Below are 7472 nucleotides of genomic sequence, written 5' to 3'. Positions count from 1 at the left end.
GCAAACATGGGCTATGTACAAGGCAAGGAAACCAGAAGTGGCGGTTCCTCTGCTCAGGTGGAGGAGAGTCACCACACCGCTTTTCACCAGTGGAAAAAAGGAAAAAATATAATGATAATGACACGTTGTTATTATCGTTTAATTTTTCCGTGCTGAAGCCAGTTTTTAGGCGGAGCGGGGCAGGGCTTTGCTGCCATCACAGCCAGCAGGGGAAGGAGTGGTTGATGCACTTAAGTGCTCATCATGGTTTGGCTGGCTGTCTTGGGCCGGCCAAACAGTCACGTCATGCGCACTTAGCATGTTCTCCACCTGACTGTATTGCATAGCCTGGGTGTAGCACATGGCTCCTAGTCCCTGTCTGAGTGCCGAACCACGGTCTTCAGATCAATCACGACCAGCAGCGGCTCCTTGTTATGACTGTCGGAGCTCCGCCCCTTCAGTTTCTCCTCAAAATAGTTAATTTGGCATTAAGTTTAAAGAAGGTGAGATGCTAAAAATAATGAAGTCAAACGCTAGCTGAATACGGAATATATCTTTCTACGGGCTGCAATGCATGAATTAGCACATGCAGCCGATGCACTTTATCAATGTCTACAGGGCTGATGATTTCACAGCCCTGAGGTCTGTGAGGTCATCAGCCTGGCATAGCCATTGTGTGCAATGCTACAGACCACCTTCTACTGACAAGGATATTAACCTCTTCTGTGCTCTGGACGAGACCAGCTCGTCATGATTCACGGTGGGGCTGTGCTCATGACGAGCTGGTCTCGTCATAACGGCTGCGCTCCGCCCACACGCGATTAATTCCCTGCCTGTGCAGGCGAATTAATTAGTGGGCAGGGCCGTGACGAGACCAGCTCGTCATAAGTACAGCTCCACCGTGACTCATGACGAGCTGGTCTCGTCACGAGCACCGCAGAGCTCACCCCCCCTCCCCGCACCGTAGGGGAATTACCCCCGCAGGGAAGGGGTTAAATTAGCCCGGGGCGCTTCAGTATGAAGCCCTGTAGCACCAAGGCCTAAGCGTCAATCAAATGCTGGCGCTATGACACCTCACGCTTCCACAGCATCGTCACAGGTTGTGGTGGGGTTAGCAAGCCTCCCTGGCCCCACCCCTCTCCTATGAAAAGCAGCACAAGCATAGAGACTGGTTTCAAACACGGTGCATCGAAGTCTGCACAACAATTTTCATGAGTGTTCATAAAATGCTGCATGCAGGCTCCAGTATTGTGATTCGATGAAGTACTTCAAATACACCACAGTAGCGATTGAGCACACAGTCAATGTTTGAGTCAAGGCAAGAGAGTAGCGCACTGGAGAGCAGGAGTACAAGGCAGAGCAGGTAGCTTTATCATTTAATTTGAACGGAGGTCAACAAATCGCACTTCACCACAGTACCGGCAACGATTGAACTGCAGGCCCAGGGTCGGCATTTCTTTGTACCATGAAAGATTTATGGCACATAAAATGTTTAAATGTATGTATGTATGTTCTTATATAGCGCTCGACTTACCCTTGGGCATCTCAGCGCTTGCATTGGGAACCCGTCCTGGCTTTTTCCCTGTGAGATAACCCGTACTGGGCATCCCCAAGGTGAAGACCAGGCATCCCGCCGCGGGGGGCCGTAGTGGAGATTAAGCAAACTATTGCCCAGAGTTGCAGAGTCTGAACCCGTGATTCAAGTAGGCACCGAAGTGAGAATTATTGAGTCCGTGGACACTTGGGCTCAGACCCTGCCACGTCGGGAATTGAACCCTGGTCCCGGGTCTGACCTCTGCTTCAGGGTATGCCTCCTCTAACCAGTGAGCCACACTTCTCCACCAGTGAGCCACACTTCACCTGTTGTTGGTTACCTGTGGTTGACCTGTTTTATGTGCCTGTCAGAAATTCACTCTGCAGAAACAAGGGGAGGAAAAGGATAAAACCATCTGCTTGAGGATGTTCTGTTTAGTATGAATTTAATTTTAATATGGGGGATGCTTATAAGACATGTTTTTTTATCTTTTTCCTCACTTTGAGATGTGTTGACACCCATAAAATACTCAATTTAAGAGACACACGTAGCAATTAAACTCACAGTTTAAAGGTGTGAATGATGTCCGAAATAAAGACTAGGATAAATGAAGTGGCAACATTTTTTCCGAAAACTTGCCCCTCTCCAGCTTAAATCATACCTGCTGGCTGCAGACCTTGTGATGGTTAAAGGAATGTGGTCAGCCTCTTGTGGTGGGAGCACCTGTTAGTGTACCTCTTTATTTGGAGTCCCTTTTTTGACAGTGTACAGTTTTATAATAATTATCTCACAAATGTGACGCCGTGCAATGTGTCAAGAGTTGAGTAAAATGTACACATGTCCATTTATTAAAATTAGTGATTGTGATCTGTGACATTGTTAACTTTTGCTGCTTGTCCAGTCAAAAACATAGCAAGTTCCTGCAGGCATAGCCTCTCTGTCTAAAAAGGCTTCAGCCTTTACATGTATCTTTAGCATTTGCCCCCTACGTACAGGTTGTTGTCACAGGGTTCTTTGGTGGCTGATAACTTAAATATATGAAAAATTATATTTTAAGCAAGAAGTAATCTCTTTTCAGATAATTATGTTACATGCAGTGTTTGGTTTACAATGCTCAATTGGATCCAGTGTACTTAGCAGTGTAAACACATGGAGAAATCCTGTCAATGAAAGAATGCTTTTAACTTAATTAGACTGTGCAGGTATAACTCCCCTCCCCCTTTGGGGAGATTGCGGTTGCTCACCGCGTTCACTTTCTCAGGCGAATGCATGGGTTCATCTGGATCCTCACCATTTTGAAACATCACCAGCCACCACTGATCACGACGCCGCTGGCATCATGATTGACTTAGGGTTGCCTGTGTGCTTCCTGCTCCTTGGAGGAAAGACAGCGGCCAAGCAGAGGAGGTAAGTGTAATTTTTTTTCTTTCACCGCACCACCCCTGTTCCATACAAGCCACCACTGGAAACCAGCGGCTCATTACCAACCTTCCTTTATCTCTGCAAAATGTTCAAGAAGGAGATGACCACTACAAGCATGCTTTGAGCTCCTTCATTTTCTCCTACTTGCTGAGAAATTGTTGCAACAGCTAATAGAATGTCATGCTTTATCAAATGTGTTGAAACAGCCACACTGAGGCCATCTTCATTTCTGACCACCAGATTTACCGGCACTTTAGCCACATTGATATCTAAGAACTACTGTGAAATACGGTAATGGTAGAAATGCCTTGAAGAAGACTCAGGCCTGCGCACCATAGGGGACGAAACGTGTTGGCTGGCCCCTTTTCCTCTCTTTCCTGTAATACTTGGTTAAAGAAGTGATGAAACTAAGAATCACCAGAATAAATACATTAATTAGGATTAGATTGAAAAGGAAAGGACTCTTAATTTCACCCATTCCAATGAAGCAGATGTAATACTATCTCAAGAGACCATATTTATTGTATTGCTTAACCTACAACTCTATACGCTGTTCGTTTTCTTCTCTGAGTTTAGGGGTGTTGCTCACACATTCGTTTAGTCTTTTGTGCACAAAATAATAGCCCTGTCTAAGAGACATGGAGGCATATTATCAACGGTGGTGATAGCAGTTAGTGACAGCTTGTAGGCGATAGCGAGCGGTTTGGGGCCCGCTTTGAATGTCAGCGATATTTATCGCTAATGACATGCAAAGTGGGCGTACCCAACCTGTGAGCGACTGAAAGCAGTCGCTAACATCGCTATCGCCTATTACCAACACAGGCGTACCAATTGAAATATCTCCAAAAACTAACACCTGCCAAGACCAGTTCTTAGCCATGTTATAACATGGCTAAGAGCATTTAGTCGCTAATGCGTGAATATCGCTGTATTCTCAGCGATATTCACGCATTTCGCCGCTATCGCCGGAAAATGTATCGCTTTGGAGATAAACGTTGCTAATAGCACGTTATCTCAGCGATAAATTCCGGCGATGCTCAACGATAAAAAAAATCATTGCTAAGCCTATTTAGCGATAAATATCGCTACTTGTTGGTAATATGCCCCATAGACCCCTGTCACTCAGTACAGGTACTTTAACGTGTTTATATAAGTGACTATGCATGAATCGATGGAAGATTATACAAATTGAACGTCAGAGCTTATATAAAAAGGTAGACACTGCACTATTGGACACGTCATTGTTGTGTTGTATACAGTTGTAGCAATATACCATAGGGCCTGTGTATCACATACAACGTACGAGCCCTTTATACATAAGACATACAAATAAGACACGTACAACATATCACAGCTGAATACGAGCATGCCTGCGCAGCATTGGCGCTATATACACAATCGACACTGCGTCATTGCTGCACACAGGAGTAACCATGTACCCTCGGACCGTCACACCATTTGCAACGTGTCAGGGCTGGGAACAAGCCTGAGAATGTACCATTCGACCTGTGCACAAAAGATAATATATCCTTGTTTTATGCAGTACTAACAATGCATGGAAGCTTGACAACACTACATGGCCTCGGAACTTGGCAAGGAGGCTCGAATTTATCATTAGTACGACGGGTCGCGTGGTTGCGCTGAGGGGGGGCATCGCCCCAGCCCGGATCAGCTTCCGTGTGAACAGAAACAGGGCTGCGCGATAGTGTGGCGGACAGAGTGAAGACCGCAGAGGAAGTGCCGCGCAGACTCCTCCGATCCGGGCCCGTCAACGGATTTTGGCCGAAACTCCGAGCGCCTGACTGTAGAGTAAACGTACCAGGCGGTGCGAGCGAGGAGTGCGCACCCGGGGGCACCGGCCGATGAAGGCACTCCTGGGGCTGCAAGCCAGGCACCCGGCGAGGGAGGTGCTTTGAAGGAGGCTGCAAGCACTAAGGGAGACTCCAGGCGGGACCAGTTCAAGCAGGTACTGGACGCTGTCCCCAAGCACCCCCGCCCCCTGCCCGCGCCCCTCCACCCCCCATCGGTCATGGACCGTGGCGAACTTACCAACACGTCTTTGTTTTAAAAAAGGCCTAGGGCTGGGGCAGAGACAGTCAAACCCACATCTCCACGCCTCCCAGATCCATGCGTATCCAATCTAGATGTTTAAATTGCGTGTCCGTGTTTGTAGCTCCGTTGAGCTCGTTCTAAAAGTAGGACTACAAGTCCCAGAATGCCAAGGAAGGGTGCAGTGTCCACGCATGGAATGGTGAGACTGGACAGCCCTGCGCGCCGGGGGCATCCTCGCCTCGGGATTCTAGGTGTGTTCCCATTGTAGGTACACGTGTCTCCTGCAGGAACCTATCATATGTCCACACGCGGGGTTGCTTTGATGATAGTTTGGTGTGGCCTGGTCAGTCCTGCCTCTTGTGCGTCTCTGCCTCTTTCAAATCCCAGCTCCCTGCCGCGCACAGTCCCCGTGTGAGTGGGGGCGTCCTGCAGGGCCAGGCAGGAGAGGAGCCGGCCAGTGAGAGCAAACTCTGACACCAGGTGAGGGGATGGTACACGGGGAGCTCTGTTCCCGCGGGTGAGTGTTTGCATGTGCGTGAGATATGAGGTGAATGAGGCGGAATGGGGCAAAATGACCAGGGACGCGGCCCTTGGCTCACACACCTCATACAGGGTGTCTCTGTCCAGCCAGGCACAAGTCCCGTGCAGCCTCAACACAATGGAAACCTCACTTCAGGTGAATTAGACGCTGTCTCTGAACATTTCCCCTTTATAGAAATCATTTTTTGTTGTTATTTTTTTTTGCTCTTGCTTACTTTATTCAATGGAAGTAAACAAGACAACAACACCCAGAATGCATTAGACCATCGCATAAAAAACCATGACTGGAAACAGTCTCGTAATAACCTCGAGGGAAGTTGTCAACTAGGCTGACGCCAAACAGTGTGCGCATGCGTGCTGCTACCTGCGTGGCCCGTGCAGGGCAGGCGAGGGTCGCGCCCGGCTTCAGCACCATGGGCAGTGCAGACCCTCGCAGCTCCCAGAGCCGCCCCTGCAAATGACGCGCTTTCCCTGCAGCGCCCACCCCGAGATTCCTGCTGTGCGCAGCGCATCATTTCGGGGAGACACAGAGCACACGGGAGCTGCTGACGGAGGCCTAAAGTGGGCTGAGGACAGACACCACAGAACAGATGGCGGGGGAGAGGCGGCCAGTGGCGAGGCGAGGGCAAAGTCGAGCTGTTGCTGTGGGAACAAGCACACGGCTTCTGATGGGTTGCACAGTCAATAACCAGCTAGGTTGCTATTTCGCGTGGTTCTCTTCATCCATCACAAAGTGTCCCTCACCGCCCAGCCTTCTTTTGTGTGCAGTTTTATATAGCCCGAACTAGACACGAAGGTACAAAAAAGAAAGTTATATCCTGAGCTACTCACAACAATCTGTAAAAGTTATTCAAGTCATTCACAAGAAAGATGGTCTTTGTTTCTTCAGTTTCTTCAGAAAAAAATCTTCTCAAGAAATCTAGCAGCCAACACGTGTTTCGTCTTTGGTGGTATAGACCACAGACTTCTTCAGGGCTATAGCTAGGCTCTCGGTATTTGTTGAATGAAATGGTGTCAACGTAATGAAGATAATTATATCAGAATTGAAAACATAAATGGAGACTCTTGACTCAGTAAGTGAAGGATTTATGTACGGAACATCAAAGTCACAGAAGAGCTCCAGACGGAAAAAGTATCTTGGAGTATGTGTTATCCGACGCGCAAACAGGACACCTAGCTCAGGATATAACTTTCTTTTTTGGACTTTATGGGGTATTGACTGTTCATCACCCTTGTTGATTGATAGTGGATGGCCATCATCTTATCCTTGGAGCTTGTTGGTGCTGTGATCCTAGATACTGTTACAATGAACCTACTGAAGTCCTGTGACGAAACGCACATGTGCCCCAACCCTCAAGACACTTTCTTTCCTTTGATGTTACACCTCATTATGCTGTTTTTACAATTTGCCTTGTACATATGTTTCTGATCTGCTTTGGTTTTCTGTTTAAGTAACATTTACTATTTGTACAGCGCTCTGATATCCGCTAGGATCTTGTTTGCGCTTTATAAAACTTTCAAAATAAATAAATAAACTATCACTCAGCCATCCTTTGGTTCCTGTACTAGACAGAAAGGTATTGGAGCATTTACACGAGCACCAGTTACATTACAAATTCATTTTTGGTAGGCGTGGGGAGATTAAGTGACTTGACCAGAATCACAGGATGTTGATCCGACGCCGAGACTCCCCAGCTCCAAAGTCGGCGTTAAGCTCACGCCGCCCCTAGACATCAGCCCCGGGGCTGCTGGCAATGCCAAGGTTGAGGCGACACAAGAATCCGCAACAGGTCTACTGGCACAGTGTTTTGAATTTGCATTCTGTGCAGCCTGCATGACAGCCTGTCTGCTCCTGGCATGTCCTTGTAATTTTACCGGTAAATGTTTAGATGTCTTGTCAGCCACCCGTTTGCAACACTATGCATGTACCACAGAGGTTTTAACC

General features: G+C 47.8%; 1 protein-coding gene across 1 annotated transcript in view; it reads left to right on the top strand.

Annotated features, from left to right (window-relative positions):
* Positions 1-4620: 4620 nt before the first annotated feature.
* The window catches only part of LOC147678418 (transmembrane protein 272-like), a 63032-nt gene continuing 60180 nt past the window's right edge, over positions 4621-7472 (top strand). Inside the window, exon 1 of the mRNA XM_086946010.1 lies at positions 4621-4901. The gene's annotated coding sequence lies outside the window, so the exon portion shown is untranslated. The remainder of the gene's footprint in view (positions 4902-7472) is intronic.

Source organism: Lissotriton vulgaris, chromosome 12 (genome assembly GCF_964263255.1).
Source record: "Lissotriton vulgaris chromosome 12, aLisVul1.2, whole genome shotgun sequence".
NCBI classification, from domain to species: domain Eukaryota; kingdom Metazoa; phylum Chordata; class Amphibia; order Caudata; family Salamandridae; genus Lissotriton; species Lissotriton vulgaris.
The sequence above is the reverse complement of the archived record's forward strand: the minus strand, read 5'-3'. Positions and strand labels throughout refer to the sequence as shown.